This window comes from Furipterus horrens, unplaced genomic scaffold (assembly GCF_987537825.1).
Source record: "Furipterus horrens unplaced genomic scaffold, mFurHor1.1.pri manual_scaffold_8, whole genome shotgun sequence".
Classification (NCBI taxonomy): domain Eukaryota; kingdom Metazoa; phylum Chordata; class Mammalia; order Chiroptera; family Furipteridae; genus Furipterus; species Furipterus horrens.
In genome coordinates, this window is record NW_028327178.1 from 38,574,583 (window position 1) to 38,602,264 (window position 27,682).

Sequence of the window (27,682 nt, forward strand, 5' to 3'; positions counted from 1 at the left end):
GCTAAAGGAGTTCATCATCACCAAGCCTTTATCATATGAAATGTTAAATGGACTTATTTTTTAAAAAGAGGATAAAAAATATGATCATTAAAATGACAACAAACTCACAAGTATCAACAACAGAACCTAGAAAAAACAAAAAACAAAACGAACTAAGCAAACAACCAGAACAGGAACAGAATCATAGGTATGGGGATCATTTGGAGGGTTATCAGCTGGGAGGGAGAAGGAGTAGAAATGGGGAAATGGTGCAGGGATTAAGAAGTCTGTTTGGTAGAAACAAAATAGGCAGGGGGATGTTAAGAACAGTGAAATAAATGGAGAAGCCAAAGAACCTATATGCATGACCCATGGACATGAACTAAGGTTGTGGAGGGATTGCTGGGTGGAAGGGGGGTACCGTGAAGAGTGGGGGCAAAGGGAAAAGATTGGGACAACTGTAACAGCATAATCAATAAAATATACTTAAAAAAAAAGGGAGTGGATAGAAGATTGTGATTGGCAGTGGGCAGGGGATAACCAGATCTAATGAAGATAGTGTCTTTTCTAGGAGCAGAAGGACTTGGGCATGCGTGAAGTTAGAAAAGAAGAAGACACCCATCGACAGAGATTAAAGATGCTAGAGAATGAGGGGAAATTGGGACAACACGTTTAGGAAGTGGAAGGCATGTGGGTAGCTAGCTTTAGGGAAAACTAGGGCCTTTTTTCTGAGCTTCAGAAGAGCAGTGATAGGAGGGAGGCTTTTCCATGAGGCACATGGTAGGGGGCTGGAATTTCAGGGGAAAAGGAAAGGAAAGAGCACCCACTATTTATCTGTCTCTGATGCCCTGAAACCTTCTAGTCCTCAGTTGTTTTACCCACAAAGCAAAATGTCTGAACTAGAAGATATCTAAAGATGGCTTAAAAAGTTATGATTCTAATGAGCTCGACAGTGTCATTTCTATCTGATTTTTTTTTTAATTATTTTTTATTTTAGAGAGAGGGTTAGGGAGGGAGAAAGAGAGGGTGAGAAACATTGATGTGAGAACTATCGATCGGTTGCCTTCCACAAGTGCCCCAGAGGACAGAAGCAACCAACTGAGCCACATTGGCCAGGGCTGTATCTGATATTTAATACTAAATGCTGATGGCATTTATATTCAATTGTAGAAATATATATAATGATGATCAGCTAGGAGCCATATTATTAATTATCAGTGCCTACTTTTCAAAGCATTTACCAGATTTAAAGTGTTTAATAGAATCATCAGAATAAAATGGGAAACTATTCAGCAATCACCTTCCATCCCTATTTCCACCTTCTCTCCTGGAAGATGATGTGAGAATGCTACAAGCAGTTAATTGAAATGCATGCCCCTGTTTTTATATAGAATTTGGACAGTCAAAATTTATGCTTATGGAATGATGCTTAGGATAGACTGCTGCTCACACAGTCCAGGTGGAAAATGGGGAAGCCTTCTGAGACTTGGTCCCATGTGAGTCTTCAAACCTGGAGAGTGTGTGTGGTGGATGCAGAAGTGAGGTGAGGAGGCCAGGAACAAGGTGTAAAGTATTACAAAGTTAGAATATTCTAGAACTTGGACTCCTTAATGTATCAAGATAAAAGCAGAACATATGAGATAACATAGGTGAAAATAACTGGGGAGTGACAAAGATCAGTGCAAACACAGAGCATTCTGTAGTCATATAATTTTGGTGTAACTTTGAATCCCAGGTCAGCCACTTTTTAGTTTGTACTTTAGTTTCTCATTTGTAAGCAAATATAATAATAATGTCTACCTTACTGAGAGGACTGAATAATATTTAGACAGCTTTTGAATAGTGAGTGCTGGCAGTTGGTACACCCTGCTTGAGTATATCAACCACTAGTTTAATTCTTTCACCAGGTTAACCAGTGATTTCCTGAGTGAATTACCACTTGTATTGATTCTAGGTAGTGAATTTAATGGTGCACTGCCTGCTTTAGATAGTGCTCATAGTCCAGCACGCAAGAGAACAAGGTCTCTTACAGCTCTTTTAACCGGACATTGTCTAACAAAAGAGGCAATTGATGTGCCATTCACAATGTTTTTAAACCTATATAAAGAGTCATTGATTCAGAACAGTTGCTGTGCCTGTGAAAAAGTATGTTTGATGGTTTCCATGGAGATCACCCTGCTGGCTGTTCTGCCATCAGTAGCCTTAATTATACACTGGGATTGCCAGGGAGCCTTCAAAGCTGTCTCCATAACAACACCTCCCTGTGTAGTAACATGACCGCTGTACTGAACGGTATTTCCTATATAGGCATTTCTCTTAAAAGAGTTGAGAAGATTCTGCTGTTAAGTGTTAGTGTCCGTTTGATTTATCCTTATGAAAATCTCTTAGCTGGATAGGTATTTTTCTGAGTTTTGACTGCCTATCTCTCAGGCTGTTGTGCCAGGTCTTCGGAGCATGGCCTAATGTCTTTCTTTTTTTTCAGGACATGTTGACATTTCTCTTGAGCTTTGCCAAGATATTGAACTAAGAAGGAGTCTTGGCTATGCCAGTTGACAAGATAAAACTAAACCTGTTTAAACATAGGATGAACTTGTAAAAGCATTGTCAGTAGATACTGTTAGGGTTTAATATTTGAAATTTTTAAATGTCTTCAAGACCATTGGTAAAATGCTTGCTGTTTCTGGTATGATTAAACAACAGAAAGAAAAAGAAGAAGAAGCTCAGTATCTTCTTAATGTGGAATCACACAGATTTCATGACTTCTAAATAACAATTTCTTACTTTAGATATATTTGCAGGGAAGTTCTGAAATTTAACATTGAATCATACATACCTTGAACTTCTGAGGAGATGACAAGTAAACAGATATACCAGGTTCTGAAATTAGACTTCTGAGGTTCAATTTTTGGCACATGATTTCGTGTTGCACACACACCCTTACCCTCCTCCCCACCCCACACAAGAGACGATTGAAAACTCCTGGAAGTATAGTTGCAATGCCCATCACGTTTTGCTCTCACTAGGCCAAGTCTGTGCTGAGCTGAGTGTGAGCTCTCTTCCTCCTTCTACTTTCCTTTTCTAGTTTTATTAAGATATAATTGATATAGAACGTCATATGGGTTTAAAGTGTATAACGTGATTTGATATTTGTGGATATTGTGAAATGATCACCATAATAAGTTTAGTTAACATCCATCACCTTACATTCTTACAAAAAAATACAGAATACTTCACAAATGTGGGTGTCGTCCTTCACAGGGGCCATGCTAATCTCAAGTATTATTCTAGTTTTAGTATATGTGCTGCCAAAGTAAGCACTATGACTTCTTTTCCTTTATTACTTTCATCATCATCATTATCATCATCATCATCATCATCATCATCATCACTATCTGCTGGGCGTGGAGAAACTGTTGCTCTTTCTGGACAGTCTTCAGTTCCTCTTTGCAGTTCTCATTTTCTCAGCCTTGTAAGACTCCTCACCCCGTCTTCCTGTTACACTTAAAATCTCATTTGAAGACATAACTTTCTGTGCAGCAGTTTAGCATTCCTTTTATTTTCTTCCTTCAGTTGTTACTCAGCACCTTAATGTGTTCTGGAACGGAAATAAATTATTAAACCCAGTGAAGCCGTGCTGTAATGTAACTTTTATGTTGAAAGAGCATGCTTTAAAAAATCTAATTATGGATGTTTCCTAATTAAATCATTTTTCTTTTTCACAGTCTGAGCGGCTGTGGCAAGAAGGATAATTTTTCATGGAAAATTAAAACCTAGAGGCAGCAGCATAATTTCCTTTACAGTCGCTAGCTGGGCAGTAATAACAGCATGTCGCTGTCTTTCCATGACATCACTGTTGAAGCAACAGAAACATGAAGTGGCAAGTTAGGGAGCTGCTCTGTTATTGTTGAGCTGTATGGAAACAGCACAGAAGTTAGTTATCTGGGAATTATTCGTTTGTGAACAAGGTTTTCCCAGAGGGCACATGGGAAGGGAAATACAGTTTTGGATTAAAGAAAAAAAAATTAAATTCCATTTCCTATTGTCAAAATAATTCATGGGGAAATGAGTGATGTTAATGGACATTTTGCTATTTTGGATCAGGTTGTTTTTCTTGTTTCTGATTATGAACTCTTAATTTTTTCTGGGCTATTTTTAGTGCCATTGATCATCACAATGTTCTGTGCTGCAAAAATATGATAACAATTCTGGGTTTCACAACTTTTGACCTGAATGAATTTGCTTTAGTTTACTTATTAAGGAAATAGTTTGAATGTCTGTAAATTTCCTGACTGCAAGATTTTTTATGGGTACTGTTATTATCTGAGATAATTTAAAATACCTAAAATTAAAGCAGTTTTTGCAACATAAAGTTCAATTAATTGGGAAAGTTTTACAAGGTCTTCTTTGGGGGATGAGTTGTTGTGTACTCAGTTCATTGTAAGATAGTATTGAATGAGTGCTGAGTGAATGTTTATATACACTGATCTTAATATATGCAGGTTTGTGCCCCCATTTCAGAAATTGGGAAAGGTGAGCCCTTGCAGCATTGTCCTATAACTGAAAGTTGGGGGTTTGATTCCCTATCAAGGGAATCACATACCTTGTGGGTTTCATTCCTGGTCCTGGTGCATACGTATGGGAGGCAACCAATTGATGCTTCTTTTTTTTTTTTTTAAGTATATTTTATTGATTATGCTATTACAGTTGTTCCAATTTCTTTTGTCTTTGCTTCTCTCTGCCCAGTACGCCTTTTCCTTCGAGCAATCCCACTCCCTGCCTCAGTTCATGACCATGGGTCATGCATATAAGTTCTTTGGCTTCACCCTTTCCTATATTATTCTTAACTTCCCCTGTCTATTTTGTACCTACCAATTATGCTTCTTAGTCCCTGCATCATTTCCCCATTTCTTCTCCTCCCCTCTCCCAGCTGATATCCCTCAAAATGATGCCCATACCTATGATTCTGTTCCTATTCTAGTTGTTCGCTAAGTTTGTTTTTGTTTTTTGTCTTTTTAGGTTCTGTTGTTGATAGTTGTGAGTTTGTTGTCATTTTAATGTTCATAGTTTTGATCCTCTTTCTCTTAAATAAGTCCCTTTAACATTTTATATAATAACGGCTTGGTGATGATGAATTCCTTTAGTTTTACCTTGTTTGGGAAGCACTTTATCTGCCTTTCCATTCTAAATGATAGCGTTGCTGGATAGAGTAGTCTTGCTTGTAGGTCCTTGCTTTTCATCACTTTGAATACTTCTTGCCAGCCCCTTCTTGCCTGCAAGGTTTCTTTTGAGAAATCATCTGGGAGTCTTATAGGAATCCTTTTGTAGGTAACTCTCTTCTTTTCTCTTGCTGTTTTTAAGATTCTCTCTTTATCTTTAACCTTTGGCATTTTAATTATGACGTGCCTTGGTGTATTCCTCTTTGGGTCCAGCTTGTTCAGGACTCTCTGTGCTTCCTGGACTTGTATGTCTATTTTCTTTCCCAAATTAGGGAAGTTTTCCTTCATTATTATTTCACATAAGTTTTCAATTTCTTGCTTCTCCCCTTCTCCTTCTGGCATCCCTATCATTCGGATGTTGGTACGTTTAAAGTTGTCCCAGAGGTTCCTAAGCCTCTCCTCATTTTTTTCAGTTCTTGTTTCCTCATTCTGTACCAGTTGACTGTGTATTTCTTCCTTATGTTCCAAATCATTGGTTTGGACCCCAGCTTCCTTCCCTTCACCACTGGTTTTGTGTGAATTTTCCTTTGTTTCACTTAGCATAGCCTTCACTTCTTCCCTCTGTGTTTGTCATACTCAAGCATATCTGTCAAGTCTGTGAACATCTTTAGCAACAGTGTTTTGAACTCTGCATTTGTTAGGTTGGCTGTCTCCTCATCTGTTGAGTTGGCTTTCTCCTTGCCACATAGTTCTCCCACTGGAGCCTTGATCTGCTCTCTTTTGGGGGCCATATGTCCATGTCTCCTCATCCTGACAGCTTTCTGGGTTTACCTCTGTGTCTTATGTAGAGCTGTCTCTCATCTGTTATGTTGTAAGAGGCGGAGCCTTAGGTATTTATCAGTGCAGGGTGACCCGTTTCACCACATTGGGCACTGTATATGGGTGAAGGGCCTGAGGGAACAATGCCGCTTGCTCAGCACTCACCCCCTTTCCAGGTACTTCTCCCACTTCCCATAGGGACTGGCGCCTCTCTAGCTGTCGCTCTGGCCGTGGTTCCCAGAGAGGATGGGTCTGTGGATGTTCTAGGACCATGGGGGCCCTCTAAACAAATGGACTCTCCTTAGATACTGGCAGTTTCTTCCTCCTCCCTAACCCACACTGGTTTTCACTGTCAGGAGCCATGAGGCTTTATTTTCCCTGGCGCTGGAACTGAGTTGCATGGTCTGGTCTGGTTCTGGGAGGGCTCTCCAGGTGACTCTCCCTACTCTTTTTCATATGTGACTATGTGTTTTCCACCAGCCGACTGGCCACAGCCACTGTTGCCACCACCTCCTCCTCCACACCACGTCTGCTCCTCCCCAGCTCCCCACCTTTTGCCTGTCTGGATTAATATTTCTTCTTCATATCTTTGTTTGTTGGACTCCCATGCAGCTCAGTTTTCTGGAACTTCTGATTGTCTCCAGTTTTGAGGTAGTTATATTCCTTCTTAGTTGTGGAGGGAGATGCAGCATGTCTACCTATGCCTCCATCTTGGCCAGCAGTCCCAATTGATGCTTCTCTCTTGCATCTACTTTTCTCTCTCTCTAAAAGTAATGAAAAAATTTCCTCAGGTGAGGAATTCTGCATGTATCTCGTGGAGTACCTTTGCCCCCAGCAATGCTCTTTTTTTTAAAATTGTGCCATTTATTGTTTGAGACTACTTTTCCTAGAACTAAGTTCCTCAAGGTGTGGCCAGACCAGGCTAATATACAGATAGCTCTTTTGGCCTTGCACATGCCCAAAGCAGAGGACATACCTTGGGCAGAACTAAGTGCCTGTGTCATGAGAGAATGAACTGCCATAGTCAAAGCTAGTAAAATTAAACAGTTCTTGGGAAATCTGAATGAGCAGAGTTTTATTACTTGAAAGCTAGGTTTTGATGCATAATCAAAAGTAATGACATGTAGACCCGAAAGACTTAGTAGATATTTACTTGGCATGAGATTGTGATCTTGAAACCCTACCGGATCCCTCCCCACTCTGTTCTCCTGTTTTATCCCCCAAAGTGTAATTTAAGTGAGAATAGTAATTTTCTCATTTTTTACTGTTTAACATTTCTCTCTTACAAAAAGTAGTCCAAGCTTGTTTTCCTCTCTTTTGTCTCTACATCAGCCCTTTGAACTGACCCAATCATTCTTTAGGTTGAGTTACCTTTTTTTTTATGTGCTTTATTGATTATGCTGTAACAGTTGTCCCAATTTATTTTCCCTTTATTCCCCTCCACCTAGCGACCCCTTCCCTTCAGTTGTCCCCCCCCCCTTAGTCCATGCCCATTGGTTGTGCATATAGTTCTTCTCAACATCTTCCTATCTACTCCACTCCCTCCTACTATGCTTCTTAATTCCTGTACCATCTCCTTCCCTTTCCCCCCTTTCCCCTCCCCACTGACCTCCCCCAAAAATATTCCCCATGCCTATAATTCATTTCCCACTCTCATTGCTTACTTAGTTTGCCTTTGTTTCTATTCCCTAGCATCTCTTGTTGGTTGTTGTGATACAGTTTTCATTTTAATGTTCATAGTTTTGATCCTTTTTCTCCTAAACAAGTCCCTTTAACATTTCATATATCAGTGGTTTGGATCTGATGAATTCCTTCAGTTTTACTTTGTCCTGGAAGCACTTTCTCTGCCCTTCTATTCTGAATGACAGATTCGCTAGATAGAGTAATTGTGGTTGTAGGTTTTTGCTTTTCATTACTTTGAATATTTCTTGCCAGTTCCTTTTTGCCTGCAGAATTTCTTTTGAGAAATCAGCTGATAGTCTTATTGGAACCCTCTTGTATGTAATTCCCTTCTTCTCTCCTGCTGCTTTTAAGATTCTCTCTTTATCCTTAATTTCTGACATTTTGATTATAATGTGTCTTGGTGTGGTTCTCCCTGGATCCAGTTTATTTGGAACTCTCTGTGCTTCCTGGACCTGTAAGTATATTTCCTTCCCCAAGTGCGGGAAGTTCTGCTTCATTGTTTTTTCACATAATTTTTCAATTTCTGGTTCTTCTTCTTCACCTTCTGGCAACCCTATGGTTTGGATGTTGGCCTGCTTATAGCTGTCCCATAGGTTTCTGAGCCTCTCCTCATTTTCCTCACTTTTCATTTCCTCCTTCTGCTCTGGTTGACTGTTTGTTCCTTCCCTATGTTGATTCGATCCCTGGTTTTCTTTCCCTCACCACTAGTTTCATATGTGTTTTCATTTATTTCAGCAGGACTGGCCTTAATTCCTCCCTGTCTTGTTTAAGATATGCTGTTAAGTCTGTAAGCATTCGTATAACCAAAGCTCTGAACTGTGCTTCAGAAAGATTTCCTGTCTGCTGCTTTGTTAGATTAGATATTTGCTGTCTGGTCAGTTGCGTCACCAGGATCTCTATCATGATCTGTGCCATCCTGACAGTTTTGTGTTTACCTTTGCTTCCTGGGTGGGGCTGTCACACCTCCTACGCTATAGGGGGCAGAGCCCCATGCACTCGTCACTACCAGGCGACCCTTCTCACCACGCTGTGGTGCTTTGTGTGGGGGCGGGGGTCCAAGATGGATTCCTGCTGTTCACTCTCCACTGAGAGACTGGTAGCTTCTTCCTCTGTCCGCACCCCCTCCGGCCCTCACAGTCCAAGGCAATGGGGGTCTGCCTTCCCTGGCATTGGAATTACGAGCTGACAAGTTTGCTCTGCAGCCGGGGGTGCTCCTCAGGTGCTTCTCACCTCCCCTTAAACATGGGTGTCTGTGCTTACCACCATCCCGTCGCCACCATCGTCACTGCAGCTGCTGCTGCCAGCACAACTTGACCTCTCTGCCCCGGCTTCGCCCCTTCTGCCCGTCCGGATGAGCACCACTTCTTTATAACTTCGTACGTTGGACTTCCATGTAGCTTTATTTTCTGAAACTTCTGGTTATTTCTGATTTTGCGGTAGTTGTAGTCCTTCTTAGTTGTGGAGGGAGACAGAGCATATCAGTCTAGGCCTCCATCTTGGCCAGAAGTCCTGTATGTTTCTTATACAGACTAGGTTGAGTTTTCTGATGTTTTTATTTCTTTATTAGTGGACTGTATCTGACTGTAAGGTCAGACAGTTAAGTACAAGCAGGCTGTGCTTGTTTATATAGCTCCAAAATAGCCGTCAATTATAATTAGTCACATATATGGCAAAAACCCTTTTTATAGTAAACCATGCATTGCCTGACACCATGTTACTGCAGTTAGCTGGAAATTTGAGTTTGTAACTTTATTTGATTGTTTTTGTGCTCTTCTGGAGAGTGCTAGGATGGGTTTTATGGAGAACACGCTCTCCTTGGCTACATTTCAAAATGTCTTCTTTCCCTGTGACTTCTGAGGGGCAAGGGTACATGGGGAAGCTGGCTCACAGTTGCATATATCCCCAAGAAGAATTGCATCTCAATTCTTTCCTGCCTCATTTTAAGCTGTTATTTTCTATTTGGGGCTTTGTGTGTTTTCTACATAAATTTCTGGGCATGTTGCTATGTTTTGCCTATAATATGGTGGGTGATCAGTCACACTTTGTTCAATAAAATGCCCACCATTTTCTTTCACCTCCATGGCTGGAGAGTTTTGCTTTAGAAGAGGATTTTTCTGTCTTATGGAAAAAGATGTTACTGTACTAATGTAGGTCTTTTGTAAAAGCAAAGTGACATAAAGCGAACTTTCAGAAAGCAGGGGTACTATTTGCTTTATGCCATATTGGCTTTTCAAAGATTTCATAGGAGCACTTTACTTTCACATAAAGGGGGATAACAGAAGTATCAATCCTAAGGATTGTCGGATGAGTCTTCAGTAGGAAAATGCAGTTTTCAGTACATATTTAGTTGTAAGATTAGTTGTAAGACAATGGGAATTGAGACAGAAGCGGTATTAAATCTGGTGTCGATTTAATAGCTTCAGTTTAAAGACTGGCAAAACCAAGTGTTGGTGAGGATGCGGAATAACATTTCTGGTTTAGGAACACTACAGCTAAATAAGGTCTGTGTTTTCATTGAGCAGTCCCACTGGTGGTATGTGCTCAAGAGAAACTAAGACATACATCCATAACAGGGCATGTTTAATGTTATGGAATTAGAGAGAGGTGAGGGTTGCATAACTTTTGAACACACTAAAAACTACTGAATTGTTGCATTAATTGGGTATGTGCATTTGAAAACACAGCAAGACTGTTATTTTTTTAAAAGACATGTTCGAGAATATCCATGGTAGTTTTATTCATAATAGCCTAAAACTGGAAAAAATAGTCCATACATCAGTCCAGGAGAAATAAATTGTGATTTCTTCATACTATAGAATACTACAGTGCAATAAAAAAGAGCACGCAATCGCACAGGTGGTTTGGGTTGGGGGAGTACTGATTCGGAAGGAGCATTAGGGGAGCCTTGTGAGATACCGGAAGGTTCCATGTCTCTGTCTAATGATGGCAACATGGGTGTTTACAGATGTAAACATTCAATTAGCTATATGCTTAAGACTCAGGCTCTCTGTGCACTTTACTGTATTTATATTTTACTTCAATTTAAAAAATATGATATGAGTGCTGGAATGATGCCATCCTCAGAAAGAACAGCCCACAGTGCTGCACCTCCTCTCCTGTCAGCACTGGGAAGGCCCAGGTGTTGGGCACAGCAGCTTCTCCAGCAGCCCCCCTTGTGCCTCTGGCTTTGACATTGTGTCCTGCAGATGGTCTGGGGTCCCACTCACTAGGGGAAGGCAAGAACCCACTGGCTGGTGTCTTGCTTTTCTGGGCACTGGCCACCAGTTCTCTCGAATGTCATGGTTGGAGAGGGTTTCTAATAAATACTCAGCTCAGTGCCAAGGTAAAGAAAGTGAGCTCATGCTTCCTGGTAGCATTGCAGAGGTATTTACTGTTCCGCTTATGCTCCACAGGTGAGGCCCGTGCCCTGTCAGGTATGCTTTTCCTTTAGGGGCTGAACTAAGTAAGGAAACCAGCAGAGCTGCTGTGCTCTCAGACCTTGCAGTTCGATTGAATGAACACTTTGCTCACCACTGGGCCCTCCTACTGAGCCTGGCCAAGCAGACTCCCTGGAGGGGTTGCTCTCAGTCTCCCGTGTTGGTCCACCTTCCTCATGCCCCTCAGGCTCCCCTTGGCCTTATGGCTTTGGAGCTGGAAGTTGGTTCCATTTTGAACATGCTTAACAAGTTGGGACTCCCTTAGTCCCAGCATGTTGGGATGCATGTTCTTGTTATATGTACTGTGGCTGCAGTGATGCTGAGGAGAGGAGAAGCTTTACGTAGGGGTGGAGAAGGTAGGCAGACCCCCGAGGGGCTGGGGATGGTGACCAACCCTGGAAGGCCTGCAACTAACTCATGCTCTACGGTCAGGCTGTCCCCCACAGGCTGTTAGCTCCTGCTGCAGAGAAGGGGCGAGGGGCATCCTTAGTCAGTCCTGTGCAGTGTGAGGGCGCCTTCCTGATTCCTGGAAGACAGAAACCCTGCCCTCCTCTCTTATGCTATGGCAAAACATAATATGGTTTTTGCTCCACAGGCAGCAGCTCATTAACCAGTCAGATTTTAGATTCAGATCTACCTAACACTCATTGAACACCTGAAATAATAAAAATATAAACATTGGTCCCAGGTAACATTGTGCATTCCCAATGTGCCAGTCCATGTGGTTGATACTTAGACATACATTTCTTATTTAATTCTCATCACAACCTTGTGTGATCCAAACTACATGCTTCTCTTACCTCTTTAGACAAAAGGAAACAAAGATGTATGTAACTTGTCTAAGCTAAAACAAAGGAGCGCAGACTTGAACCCAGGTCTTGACTGCAGGAGGTGCCTCTTCTGGTGGGTCTTTTGTGAAAGACTCAGTCGTGGAGAGTCTCCTTTGTAATGTAGGTAACATTCAGAGGCTGAGTCTGGACATGATTGTAATGTGTTAGGTCCCAGGGACTCCCCCACATGTTGTTGTTAATTTTCCGTAATGAGTAACCTCACAATATAGAAAACACCTCCGGGAAATGGGAGGCTGACGGAGACTAATGGGATATAGATGAAAGTAAAGGAACTCAACCTGCCTCCTGGGCAGAGCAGAACCACGCAATCAGAATGTGTCTTAGGAACACCCACCGCCAACCACCAGAGCACCTGGGCCTGGCTGGGCCGTGGGGATGTGAATGGCATGGTTCCTTGGTTAGGTCTTGAATTTTCGGGCAGGTGTTTAACTGTAGGGTGTGCTCTCCACTATTGAAGCAAATAACTTTTTTTCTTAATTTGTAACTTTAATTTTGATCCATGACTTAAATTTTGATCCCCTAGAAAAAAAACTTTAGAAACCATTTAGTCTAACTCCCCTCACGTAAAAAATTTCAAAAGACTTATTATAGAAAATTTGGAAAGCTGAGTTAAATGAAAAGAAAAAAGCTTAGGTGATCCCAACACTGGCTATTTTGAGGTATTCTTTGGGACTTGTCTACGTATACATGTAACTGGGTTTGTTTGTCTGTTTTTACAGAAATGGGATCATTCTCTACCTGTTGGTTTTTATGTAACAATATTGGGGCTATTTCCCCCTACTTGGGGTGGATGAGGAAACTGAGGCCCAGAGAGGTGAACGACATACAGCCACCCCATACAGAGCTTTCTCAGCCCAATAGAGGTCTGCAACCTGAGTCCAGGGCACCAGACTTACCAGAGGCACAGGCGTTTAGCACAGTGTCCGACATGTGACAGGCCTTGATAAAGGGAAGGAGGATAGAAAGAAACTAGTTCCGTAGCTGAGGCCTCTCTCCCACCCTTCCCTGTCTTTGCCTGGGCTGCCCAGGCGTTTGTTTTCAGACGCCTCCTCGCTCCCCTGAGAGCCCCACTTCCCAAGCCTCATGCAGCCGTTGCCTTTGTGGTGAACTCAGAAGCCTCCAGTGATAAGTTTGCAGAAAAGCCTGTTTCTTCCCTCTGGCAGCTGCAGAATGACTACAGTGCACACACTCTAGCAGTTAAGATCCTGGTTGTAGGTCGGATCACGTTCCCCTGATTTCACAAATACGCCACCAAGTCCCAGAGGGCCTTGGCAGGTTCAGGTGGCGGCTGAGGGGCAGGCCACAGACTTGCATGCAGGTAACAGGGAGCTCTTGGCCAAGATCCTGAGCGAACGAGTTAATTCAGTGCACTCTCTTTTTGTCATGTGGCTCAAAAGTCCTATACTTAATAATGATTCTGGTTGTGATCCACCTCTATATCCAGTCTGGGGGTTCCTGAACGCCACAGGTTGACCCAGCCTCATATTCTGAGAAGGTCAGCAGATGACACATGGTAGCCTTGCTCGTTCCAGATCCTAGTAGTCCTTTGCTCTATCCCTTCCCTGAGGAAATGAGCATAAAGGCTAGCCACTCAATTATATTTTCACATTTAACTAGTTGTAGAATTGGTATTTCTTGCCTGAAACTGAAAAGAAGACATACTGAGGGGCTTTGCATTGTCTTCATTGGAACTGATGAAGGAACACACTCTTTTCTAACCTCTTTCTCTTGGTCACTACTTCTTCACATAAGAGAGGAGGTGAAGTCACACACGCCCCAAACTAAATCCATCAGCAAAATCTTTCCTCTTCGTACCTCGGGAGTACGTTGTGCAGAGCCTCCGGGTGGAGCCCCCTCCCTGTGTTTCACACAGTCTCCTCTTGGCCCAGGCCCATGCCTTTTGCTGAGTGAGGAGGAGCTCCTGCCCTCTCTGCTGGGTCCTGTTGGCCAGCTTTCAGCAGACAGGTATTGAGCACGTGCAGGTTCTGGGCCCTGTAGGGCACTGGGGACTCAGTAGTGGTTCAGACAGCCACAGCCCTGCCTCTGTGGTGCTTACCGGTGTGTCAAGCGTCAGAGCACCCATAGCCATGAGTCTGTGTGTGGGAGAGCCTGCCCTGGGCCCACTGAGACCTTTCACGGTTTCTGCCTTCACTGTTTGGGCGTCCAGCAGCCAGCACTGAGCCATGGCACTACTCCCCAGCTACCTCCAGCCTAGCTGCATTTACACTGGCTGAGCCTTAGTCTGGAGGGGTGATTCTGAGTAAAAAAATAAATTTTTTAAAAAATGGGGGCCCTTGCCAGTGTGGCTCAATTGGTTGGAGCATCGTCCCATATACTGAAGTGTTGCAGGTTGAATTCCCAGTCAGGATATGTGCCTGGGTTGAGGGTTTGATCCCCAGTCAGGGTGTATGGGAGGCAAGTGATTGATGTTTTTCTCTCGTGTTGATGTTTCTCTCTCAAAGCAAGGAAAACATGTCCTTGGGTGAGGATCAAAAAAATGAACAAAAAAACTTTGGTTGACAAAGCTGTGGTGAGGGCTGGCACTCTGTTCCTTACTGGTAGAAATGTCAGTTGTCTCAACCCAATGGAGGGCTGCTTGGCAGGACTAACTAGACTTACACATGTGCATACGCTTTCCCCAGCACTTCCACTTGTGAGAACTTACCATTTACATATGTTACCACCAGTCTAAAATGGCACATGTGTAGTGCTGTTAAACAACATTATTTATAGGAGAAAAGACAGAACAATCGCAGTGTTTATCAGTAGGGACTGGGGGCCAGCTGGCCCATGGAATACTGAATAAAAGAAATCGATGATGCTTTCTATGGACAGTCAGGGAAAGAGCTCCAAGATATATTGCTAAGTAATAAATGCAAAGAGTGAAACTGTATCTATAAAATGCTAGCTCTTGTGAAGGAAAAAACAAACAAACAAGAAAAACAGAATCTGTATTCATATTTACTTACATAAGAATAAAGAAACTTGAATACATGAGAAAAATGATGGCCCTTGGTGAGAAGTGAGGACTGAGCAGGTGGGGGGCTGGGGGTGAGGGAGGTGCTTCACTGTATATTTTTATGGTTTTTGGTTTCAAAATTATGATTGTATTACCTATTTAAAAATGAAATTTAAAAAATAAAGTGGACTGCAATGTACTCCAAAAATGTCATGAAAATAGTTACATTTTTGTTTATACAGAGCTTAAACCTGGGTAGGAGGATTTTGAACCATAAAGAGTTGATTGATTGCTAGACACCTTTAGCTGAAAGAAAGAAGACAGAAGTGGCGTGAGGTGAGTCTCATTAGCGGAGAACAGGGTTCCCGGTAAGGCGACCCTCCTGAGTTTGAAGGGATGTGACCGTGTGACCACCAGGAGAGAGGACTGGTACTGTGGTTGTGTTGTTTGACATACTGAGGGTTGTCTCATCCTCCCACAAGGCAGTTAAGAGCAATTTTGAATGTAAGTTTTTCTCTGTTAGAGACCGGAGTCTGATCTTGTCAAGAGTAGATGCTTAGGAGATGACCAAGTGAAATGTGGCAGGGCCTCCTAGGTACCTTACAAGAGGGCAACCAGCAGATTCTTACTGTATAATGAATAAACCAAGTTCCTTGGGATACTGCCAGGAAATTCTGAAATGCATGCTTATTGCCTTCTGAAGCTACGCATGTGCCTCGGGCCACAAGCTTCACCATTTATTTAAGTGGTAAATTAGTTAACACTGATGAACACTGTCTTCCTGATGGAGGAAGGTGTTTGATGGGCTCCTGGCTGCACCCAGAGGAGGGATGGGCCCATTTCACCACCCTGCGCTTAGGCTTTCTGGTTCCTGTCATGGAAGCCAGGCAAAAACCATGGTTCAAATTCCTCTATATTTAGCGTCCTAAGTTTTGTAAGGGGTATACATTATAAATTGAATGGAGACAAGATGACACGTTTGCCTGTTATCTTAGGGACACTCAGTATGTGACTGATCATGTACCTTTTTGGCTTTGACAGCTAGAAAGCATGCAGCCAAATTTGTGTGCTCCCTGCTCCTTTGCTCTGTGCAGCCCCTCCCCACCTTGTAGGCAGACATCTCTGCCATGGATTTGGGGTAATAGCCTCATCTCTGCCTCCCTATCCTTGTTTTCGCCTTGCCTTCAACTTTCTTATCTATTTCTAATTGATATTTTATCTGTAATGACTTTCTTTATAAATTAGTTAAATTCAATATTATTTTGTATTAGTTTCAGGCATACAGAATACTGGTTAGATAATCATATACTTTACAAAGTATTCCCACTGGTATCTCCATTACCCACCTGGCACCATACAGAGTTATGGCAATATTATTGACTGTATTCCCTATGCGTCCCTGGCTGGTTTGGCTCAGTGGATTGAGCGTCGGCCTGCGAGCTAAGTGTCGCTGGTTCGATCTTCCAGTCAGGGCACATCAGAGAAGGAAAACTCTGACTCCAAAAAACCTCCGCTGCCTTGCGGCATACCTCTTCAGGGGAAAGGCTAAGGGAGTAAACCCCGACAGAAAATCCGGAGCCGGAGTCCCTAAGGCGGTTTGACGTTGTAGTCAACACCGGCAACTCCTGCGGCGCACCTGAAGCCAAGCTGTATTGACTCCGTCTTTCCCTTGGACCCTTCAGCTGCGAAGAGAGGGGGGGTCTGCTGCATGGGCAACAGCAGACCCTCCATATCACCCTGCCCAGGCTCTGTAGCTTCAGCTTCACTGGAGAGGACACTCCAGCGTCATCACAAGATGTCGATTTAACATGGGAGGAGACAGATACCGTGTCACTCCCGAGTCGGACTGCACAGCCGTTCTCGTCGGTGCAGATAGACTCTTAAGAAGCTACACCATCGTCTCTCAAGACGGACGGCTGCCGACGACGATTCCCTATGCTGGACTTGACATCCCGTGACTGTTTTGTAACTATCAATCTGTACTTCTCAATTCCTTGACCTTTTTCATCCAGTCTCACAACCACCCTCCCCTCTGGCAACCATCAGTCTGTTCTTTGTGTCTATGAGTCTGTTTCAATTTTGTTTATTCCTTTACTTTGTTCTTTAGATTCCGTATCTAAGTGAAATCATATCATATTTGCCTTTCTCTGACTGACTTTATTTCACTTAGCATAATACTCTCTAGGTGCATCAGGCAAATGGTAGACTTTTATTCCTTTTTACGGCCAAGTTATTGGCCATATATCTATATGTGCATATAGATATATGGTCTGGAAAAAGTCCAACCATTGTTAATATAATGAGAATGGTTTGCGCAACATTGATATAACCTGACAGCCAAGGAGAGTGGACTGGAATGCACATGCATGAACAATGACAACTTCGCTGTACTAATCAGTGGGAGCGGTAGACATGGTTGAGTGAACATGTGTACTATGTGGCTGTCACATTCAAAATGACTGAACACGTAGAGCAATGGATCTGCATCAAATTTTGCATTAAGCTTAAACATTCCTCTGCAGAAACTATTCAGATGATTCAAAAGGCCACAGCTATGGGAAACTGGTGACTAGCAGTTTCATCACCACAATGCAGCTGCTCATGCCTCACATCTCATCAGAGTTTTTTGGCAAAATATCATATCACTTAGGTGACTCAGCCTCACTACAGCCCAGATTTAGCACCCTGCGACTTTTGGCTTTTCCCAAAACTAAAATCACCTTTGAAAGGGAAGAGATTTCAGACCATTGATGAGGTGCAGGAAAATATGACGGGACAGCTGATGGGGATTGGGAGAACTGTGTGAGGTCCCAAGGTGCCTACTTTGAAGGGGCCTGAGACATCATTGTCCTATGTACAATGTTTCTTGTAACTTCTTTCATAAATGTCTCTATTTTTCATATTATATGGCTGAATACCTTCTGGACAGACCTTGTGTGTGTGTGTGTGTGTGTGTGTGTGTGTATCAGCTTATTTATCCACTCATTTATTGATGGGCACTTGGGTTGTTTTTATATCTTGACTATTGTAAATAGTGCTGCAATGAATATAGGGGTGCCCATATTCCTTTGAGTTAGTGTTTTGGGTTTCTTCAGTATATATCTAGAAGTGGAATCACTGACTTATAAGGCAGTGCCATGTTTAATTTTTTGAGGACCCTCCATAGTGTTTTCAATCTTCATTCCTCCCAACAGTGCATGAGGGTTCCCTTTCTCCACGTACTCTCCAACACTTGTTGTTTGTGGATTTATTAATAGTAGCTATTCTGACAAGTATGAGGTAATATCTCATTGTGGTTTTAATTTGTATTTCTCTGACAATCAGTAACATTGAGCATCTTTTCATTGTAATGACTTATGTTTTTAAGCTTGGAAATTCTCATTGGAACAAGTCAGGTAATGAATAAAATTACCCCTGCAGTCTTCAAAAAAAGATATTGGGTGAGAGAAGAAAATTCAGTCTCTGAGAAATACATTATAGATGATTCGTTTGTCTAATAGATGAGGTAACAGAAACCCAGAGAGGGACTTGGCCTGCCTGAGGTTACTCTCTCAGTTTGGAACACAGCAGGGGCCACCCAGGACTCTCAGAGTGCTGGCCCACAGACATGGCATGAGAACAGATGCACAAGAGATGGGGATAAGCTCTTTTGAAAGCCAAGTCAAGAATTACATCTGGTGTGCTGGTAAACTACGAGCCCAGTCGTCCAGGGACCAGCTGCCCATTGTCTTGAAGTGAATAGGATTCTCCATGGGGCTTTTCAATACCTTGCTATAAAAAGTTTTTTTTCCCCCCAGATTTTTTTCTCTCATTAGGTTTCCTTCCACTTTAATGGTGGCCACCACTCATTTTACCCTTTGTGCTTCAGTTAATACTCAATGGTTTAGAGCTTGCTGAGCTTGCTAATGTTGTTCTTTCAATGTAGAAATCCCTTCCCACCAGTCCTCACTGGATAATTTTTATATGTCCTTCAAGATTAGCATAGGCATCATCTCTGTGGGGCTCCTTCCCATAACATTCAGAGTATACCCATCTCTTAGCACTTAGCATATTATATTGAAATTATTTGCTTAGTGACCTCTAGAATTGGCTGACCCAGCATAGGGGTGCTGGGAAGCCAGGTTCTTGCCTTTCATTTTTGCCTCTCTGGTGCCTAGTGTGGTATTCAGTGAGCATAATTTGGCCTCAGCTCCATTACAGCAATAACTCAAGGCCCTTTTCCTTTTTTACTTCTAAGTCAGTTTCACTTCTGAAACAGTTACTCATTACTTTTTTTTAAACTTGCATTTGTTAAACTCTCCAAAAGAGCAAAGAATAATGTCTTAACTCAGGCTGCTTAAACCAAATACCATACACTGGATGGCTTAAACAACAGACATTTATTTCTCACAGTTCCAGAGTCTGGGCAGCCCAGGGTCTGGGCACCAGCAGAGTCAGTGTCTGGTGAGCACTCTTCCCTTGGTTTTCAGATGGCTGCTCTCTAGCTGTGTTCTCACATGGTGTGTGTGTTGGTGTTGGGGGGTGGGGGGTAGGGAGCTAGCACTGCTCCAGTTTCTTATTATAAGGACACTAATCCAATCATGAGGACCCCATCCTCATGATCTCATCTAACCCTATTAATTTCCAAAAGCCCATCACCCTGGAGGTGAGGGTTTCAACATATGAGTTGGGGTGGGGGACGGGATGCAATTCAGTCCATAACAGAGGGGTTCACATGTGACCTATTGACATTTTACAGTGAGTGCCAAGTTGTGTGACAAGTGCCAGAAAGTCTTTATGGTTTGTGTAAACCCTTAAGTGGGACTAAGCTGGAGGAGTAAGTCTTGTGCAGGCTTAGTACATTTCTAAGGAGTTCTCACTCTCTGGTCATGTTAAACTAAGTGTGACTAGATCCAGAGCCAGGATACAGCCCTTGGCATCATGAGCTCACTTCTCCTGATTGACACTAATTCAGGAATTGTTGGGATTAAGGAAGGAGGCTGGTCAAAGGTAGCACCACATTTCCTATCTTTTAACATTTCAAGGAGGTTTTGTATATATCTTTTGGCAAATGTACTCTTTCACCTCCATTATTGCTAAGTATAATTGAAGTTACTGTTATATCAAAAAGAGATGAAAAATCCTCATAGCCTTGGAATAAGTATAATTATGGTGCTTTTATTTAAGGCTCCTTTGAGCTTAAATTTATTTCATTTCTAAAAATAAACTGCAGAGATTAGAGCTACCCTCTGAGTAAATCAAAACAACTTAGAAAATAAAAATACCTTAGCCACATGCCCTTCCTTTCCAGAAAGAGTACTGCCTAACTTGGGAGACTGATAGAACTTTTTAATCATCCACATGCCCTTCCTTTCCAGAAAGAGTACTGCCTAACTTGGGAGACTGATAGAACTTTTTAATCATCAGGACAAAAGTTTAAAAAATAACTGGCAGAAACTCATTCTGAAAGTAAGTTTGAAAGTAGATGAGTACATTTACTGAATAAAATGAAACTGAAAAAGTTGAAGAAGTAAAAAGTGCTAGAATGAAGAATCTGTTTAATCCACACCAGGCTGTCACTGAATCGAGTCAGAGGGAAAATAGGGTAGTCCCTAATTCCCCATTTGTCTTCTTCAATTCAATATTTTAAGTATGTCTACATTATTTGGCTCTTTATACTGCTTGGCAAAGATGCAATACTTGGGAAATTTATAGCCTCATTATTTAAAGAAAATAGCACAACAAATAAAACCCATGCAAATCAGGTATTTTAGGATGAGCTAAAGCAGTATACCCACAGAGAGATAAGAGGAAAAAGCCTTCAAAAGGTACTGGAAAACACCACTTTAACAAACATGATATTGCTGTGGTCTTTTGAGAAATGTGAGTACTAATGAGAAAAATTTGACACCCAGCTCAGGGAACAGCTAACACCTTCTGTATGACTGTGCCAGGAAAATTGCAAGTCCAAGAGAAAATAAAGGTCCAAAGGTTCATAGATTTCTAAAGTTATAACCAAAGGACCAGTGTCAGATGATATGAAAAGTCAGGACATAGCATGTGTTAAAGTGTTCAGAATTCTTGTATTTGAACTCCACTACCCACTCTTTCTTCCTTTTGGGATACAGACTAAGAGAACATAAGGACAAGGAATCATACACAAATGGGAAACGAAGTTGAGTTGAAAAACTCAACCTTGGTTTAGGGACTTAAAAGCTTTCTGCTTACATAGGAAGCATGACTTCCTCCCCATCCTCCACGTCCACCTCCAACAGGTGGAGACAGAGACCGAAGATAGTTTTATTGCATGGATTCAAGAGAAGAAAGAAACCATGTGGAGTCTGGTTCTTGCCTTTAAAGCACTAGAATTCCACTAACTAGTGTAATAAGCCTCACTAAGTAACTCTTCCCATTGAGTGAACTTGGAAGGAAGTGAAAGGATAGAAGGCAGAAGAGTTTTTCTCTCTTTAGGCAGAAAGAATCAGAGAAAACTGAAGGTTCCTCTCTTCTCCAGCCTTAGTAATCACCATCAGTTGCATCATATTGACAACTCTGTGTCTGAAGAGAAAGGGACCATACCCTTCAAAAAGTTCTGTTGCTCCAGGACATTATATAGAAAGTCTTAGAATGAGATTTTTTTAAAAAGTGCTAATTAAAGTTGTAATGATAAGTTAACAAGAGTGTCACTGATCAGGAAGATGTACAGAACAAATGAAATAAAGCACCCTACCTTGCCTCAGTATGACATCCAAGGTGGCTCTAGGGAAATAGTGGTTGGCCAACCCTGATTTGAAACCAGTGGCTTAGACCATCTCTCTGGGTCTTATTTTTTTTATCTACATAATGAAGGGAAACATTTTACTTCAGAGTACAATATGATACTTTGTGACAGACCACCATTCAACTAAAACAACTGGGAGCGGTGGGGGAGGGGAGCATTTTTAAAGAAACTGAAGATCTGTGAAAGTAGTGAGAACTAAATTACATAAACTTCCAGAGAAAGAAGAGTCCTTGCTAGGTACAGTATACTGAGTAAGACAAGCTATTTTTTTTTTTTTCCATGAAGTGGGAGAAGGGTGAAGATATTTTTTGGTACTGGGTGTGGGCTAAGGATCTGGCTTGGTTCAAAAATAGGAAATATTCTGCAGAGCTTTTGGCAGTTATGTGGAACTGGCTTGATAGATTGGAAACTAGAGGAGTCCCAAAGGCAAGTACAAATTTTCCATGAGATATTTGCTGGTTCTGGAGGCAGTTCAGGAGGCTGCAACCTAGCCCAAGAAGGAAAAATGAAAACTGTAATAGCTTTGAGGTGCTTAGGAGATAAAATCCTGCTAGAAAGAGGGGCCTTCAAAAAATGTATGATTATTAGATTTTGAACCTCTCTGGGATGGGAGGCTAAAAAGCTGAGGTCAAAACTTCTAAAAGGCCGAACTTTGAGGGATGAGGAAACAGAGATCCATCAAGGTCTTAAACACAAGTCTGTGAGGGCCATACCTGAAGGGCAAGATAAAGTAGAGATGAATTGAGTCTTACTAGAGCTGCAGTTCATCTCTGATTCATCCAATCCCTGACTGTATTGAGCCCATCATCTTATTAGAGGAAAGGGGCAATGCTTGCGGTAGAAAATATCAGCTGGAATCTCCACAGTTTTCTTATACATGTGTCTAGGATATAATCAAGTTTATAGACATCTGAAGAGTCAGGAAAACATGACTAAGTGGAAAAAATAATAGCAACAGAACTACAAATGATCCAGATATTGATGCCAGTAATAACTTAAAAATGACTGTGAGTAATATGTTCTTAAAAAACAGGAGAAAAATTAATTGAATAATGGGAGAATTCTATAAAATCAAATACATCAATAAAAATAAATCTATAAAAATCAAATAGTTATTATTGAACTGAAAAAAATCTGAAATTAATAACAGGAGAGTCTAAGAGCAGACTGAACACTGTATAGCAGGATTAGTGAAGCATAAAAAGGGAATAAAAGTGGAAAGAACAGAATAAAGCATAAGAGACATGTAGGAAATTGTTTTAAAAGTCTAATATATGTATAACTGAGGTTCTTTAAGCTAAAGAGAGAGAGAGAGAGAGATTGGAATCAATAATTGAAGGGAGAATGGCTGAGGATTTTCCAAAACTGCTGAAAGACATCAGCCCACAAACAAAAAACACAAACAAAACCATACCTAAGCACCCCAAGGTGTATCCCAAACTGTTGAAAACCAAAGATAAAGAGAAAAATCTTAAAATCAACCAGAGAAAAAAGAAGTTACCTTAAATTTAAAAAGCAACTGACATTTCAGCTGAAACTATGAATACCAAGAGACAATGGAATGACATTTTTAAAGTCCTGAAATTTAGGGGAGAAGTTAGATAAACTTAACACTTTATTCCTCTATTCCTACTTGAAAGAACTGGTCACCAACCTCTTCAAAATTACTCTGAATCTATTAGGAGAATTACTACATAGGTTTTCTATATTCTTTCATTATATATAGTAAGTCCTCACTTAACATTGTCAATAGGTTCTTGGAAACTGAACTTTAAGTGAAATGACATATAATGAAACCAGTTTTACCACAAGTTAATTGATGTATACAAGATTTAAGTTCCTACAGCATATTCCTGGTCACACGACATCACCAAACTTCTAAAGAAAAACCCCAAATGCTACTAATATTAAACATTGAAATAAATGTGAGCTTTATTTTAACTGGAATCCTATACTTATATAGACTTGTTAATAAACATTTTGCAATAAATGGTTTCTCCCTGGTTGGTGTGGCTCAGTTGGTAGGAGCAATCCCATAACTGAAGTGTTGCAGATTCAATTTCCGGTCAGAGCACATATGTAGATTGTGGGTGCAATCCCTGGTCTAGGCACGTGCAATCCCAGTCTGGGCATATGTGATCCCCACTCCAGGTGCTACTGGAGGCAACCAATTGATGTTTCTCTCTCTCTCCCTTTCTCGCTCTCTTCCTTTCGCTCTAAAACATTGGGGGGGAAATTCCTTGGGTGAGGATTAAAAACATAAAAATACAAAAAAATAAATGGTTCCAAAACTATAGCTTTTTTAAAGTTATTTTTCTCTGTAGTACAATAAAGGTGATATCTAATATCATTAGGCAGATAAATAAATAAATATGAGCTATACATACATTTAAGAAAGATTAATAAAAACAAATAAGATTATTTTCCAACCTGCTAATTGCAGTCCAGGGCACAAGGCAAGAACCAACCCTGGACAGGACACCATTCTATCTCCAGGCACACCCACACCCACACCGACATTTCACTCATACTGGAACAATTAGACATGCCACTTCACCTAAAGGGCACATCTTGGATGTGGGAGGAAACCGGAGTACCTAGAGAAAACCTACATAGACGTGAGGAGAATGTGCAAACTCCACAGACAGTGGCTACAGCTGGGAATCAATTTTTTTTCTTATCAGTGTTATAACAAAACATAGAATGAAATAATGTCATTTGAGGATCTGCTGTATATGCATATTGAATCTCTTAATCCCCAGATAGCTGTTGAATTACAAAACCTCAGATTCATATTGCATAGCATGATATTGGCATCTTTCCTAAAACCACATTGGAAACTCATTATAAATCAAATACTGCAGTACGTAATTTAGATAGATGATGTTTTAAAAAAGAAAAGTGTTTGAAGGTAGACTGAATGAATGGCTTTATAAAAAGGAAATCCTAATATAATGGTATGATACCTGTATAATGTTAATTATGGTGTTGGATGGGATAGTGACATACAATTCCTTTCTACTCAGAAAGTGGTCTTAACACCAAAAACATAAGCAACAAAAGAAGAAAATAGGTAACTTCATCAAGATTAAAAACTTTTGTGCTGCAAAGGACACCATTAAGAAAGTGAAAAGACAACTTACATACAAATAATATGAGGGGGGACCCCCCCAAAACAGAATTATCTTCTTGAAGGCAGGCCCCATGTAGAACAGGCTTCCCCCACTAGGTGAGTGTTCTAGAAACCCATCTGTATCACTGTACCAGCTGGTGTTGTTGTGAGAGGCTGTGTTTGGCTTCAGTGATTTTTTTTTAAGACTCAAAATGTTTGCCCATTTTATATTGGGTGGGTGACTTATAAGCACACCTGCCCACACCGTGCTGAGTTTTTTTTTTTTTTTTTTTTTTAGCAAAAACAGCATGACCCCCATGCCCCACCCTCTCTGTTCACCCAATCTTGCTCCGGGTGACTTTTTTTGTTTGTTTCCCAGATGAAAAAGCCCTTAAAGGGAAACATTTTGCCAATGTGGAAGAGGTGAAACAAAAAAAGCAACAGAAGCACTAAAAGGCATCCAAATTGAAGAGTTCAGAAACTGTTTTGAGCTGTGGGAAAAGCATCTTGATAGGTGTATAGCATCAAATGGAGAGTAGTTTGATGGTGACTGAAGTTTAAACATGTAAGAATAAATACACAATTTTTTATAAATTAATTCTGTTTCGGAGGGTCCACCATCATATATCTGATAAGGGACTTGCATCTAGAATCTATAAGGAACTCTTAATAGTAAAAAGATAGATAACTCAGTTGAAAAATGCACAAAGGATATGTATAGACAGTTTTCCCGAGAAGATAAAAGAGTGACCAGTATGCCCATTAAAAGATGTTCTCGTCAGGGAAATGCAAGTTAAAACTACAGTGAGCCACCACCTCACACCCACTAGCATGGCTATCATAAAAAAGACTGATACAAACAAGGGTGTGAAGAAATTGGAACCTTCATCCACTGCTGATGGGAATGTTAAATGTGCAGTAAATCATATCTGGGATGAGAGTGGTGATAATGGTGATAGTAATGATGATGTCTTTTTGACTGGGTTCTGTCCTACTCATCAATGTTTTCAAGTGGTTCTGTGGATTTTGGCAGTTTTATGGACACTTCTGCCCAGACTAATAATACATCAGTAATGGATTCGAACCTAGCTTCATATGAGAATCATGGGGGATATTTTTCAAAATGCTGGTACCTGGGCTTCATTATATACCAATTTGATTGATATGGGACAGTACTTGAGTTTATTTGTTTGTTTGTTTCAAAACTGTTCAGGATATTCTGATGTGGAGACAGGCTTGAGAACTCTGAGTCAAGGTGAAATCTCCAGGGTTAAGCAAAGCTACCACCACAGGTAGCTTAGAGTTAGAAAAGGAGGGCTGACCTGACTCTTAGTGCCAACTTTTCCCTTGTGACTGTGCGTTGAGCAAGGCTTTTAACCTCTGGGATCTTCGGTTTCTTCCTCTGAGAAATGGGGCTGGACACCCTCCCTGTGGGGCTGTTGAGAGGAGCACATGCGCTCATACAACACACGTGACACTGCAGAGCCTGGTATCAGTCATGGACATTTTATGCCCCCTTTAAATGTTGGTTACTTTCTTTCCTTTCATGAACTAGATTTTCACGTCATATTTTTTCTAACATTGTTCTTTTTTTCTTCTTCTATAAAATGTACAAGTTTGTTAAAAGTCATCTGAGTAAACTATAATTAAAAAATACTCATCTATGTTTTCTCTAGGTTTAAAACCTGTCCTTTTTTCACATGACCCTAATCTCTCTTTATTTCTCATCTATATTCTCAATCCCATTACGTTTATGGTAAGTGTTGTTTTTCTGACACCTGACAAAATTAATGGCTCATTGGGTATTTTAATGAGGTGATACCAAATACTGTTAACAACCATACCCAGAGTTTAGCATGAGCTGTCTCTAATTAATAGTTACACTGATCATTGTAATAAATCATGGAATTGGTAATAAAGGTTCATTGAGTATTTTTAAATGCTAAATAGAATTTTGAGCCTTAGCTGCGGTTTCTGCCTGGTGGACTTGGAATTGTTCCTTAGGCTCTTAGATTGTAAATTTGTATTAGATTTACTCTTGAACACAAAAGGAAGGCTGAGTTAGTAATATTCATATGTGACTCTGACACAGACAGACTCCAGGTCCGTGTGACACAGGCCTCTGGCTCTGCAGCTTGTGAGAAAGCTGGAATCTGCCCTTCCTGTAAGATGTGGCAATACCAGCTGGACAGAGCAGGTGTTGAGATAGTGCTGGAATTGGAGGGTATAGAGAAGAACTCCTCATATTTTAATGTGTGTGCATAGCCCTGGCTGGTGTGGCTCAGTGGATTGAGCCCCGGCCTGCAAACCAAACGGTCGCTGCTTCGATTCCCAGTCAGGTCACGTGCCTGGGTTGTAGGCCAGGTCCCCATTTGGAGGTATGTGAGAGGCAACCACACGTTGGTGTTTCTCTCCCTCTCTTTCTCCTTTTATTCCCCCGTCTCTAAAAATAAGTAAATAAAATAATAATTATAATAAAAGAACATATATAATGTGTGTGCATAGCACCTGGGGATCTGTTCCAGTAGGACTTTGGTGGAGCCTGAGGTTTTGCATTTCCTACAAGCTCCCAGATGATATTTATAGCAAGGGTATAAAAGACATCTGTTGTTTTGTCTGCCCAACACTTTCCCTGCCTTCTTCTCCCTGCCTTCCTCCAGGGAAATGTTCCCTTCTCTATTCCAACCATGAAGTTCAAGGGTGAGCTTCCATGTTCCCACATTCCTCTGCCTCCCACGGTGCAATCAGTTGGTCCAGAAGACAATCAGAATCCTCCCTGGCATTTTTGGACTAGGAACCAGAAAGCTAGTTAGTCTCCATCTTCTCTGTGGAACTCTTTCTAGCCCCATGGAGGCAATTGGTCAAAGAAGCAGAGATTAGGGGCAGAGAGAGTGTCCCTAAAATTCTCAGGTCGAAGTTCCAGTCA

General features: G+C 41.3%; 1 protein-coding gene and 1 non-coding gene across 5 annotated transcripts in view; one reads left to right on the forward strand and one right to left on the reverse strand.

Moving 5' to 3' along the window:
* Positions 1-27,682, forward strand: part of SLC35D4 (solute carrier family 35 member D4) — a 126,808-nt gene that overhangs the window by 84,050 nt on the left and 15,076 nt on the right. The window lies entirely within an intron of this gene.
* On the reverse strand, positions 3,194-3,297 carry LOC150002760 (U6 spliceosomal RNA). The gene has a single exon (XR_016512838.1). It is a non-coding gene; the product is annotated as a U6 spliceosomal RNA (small nuclear RNA).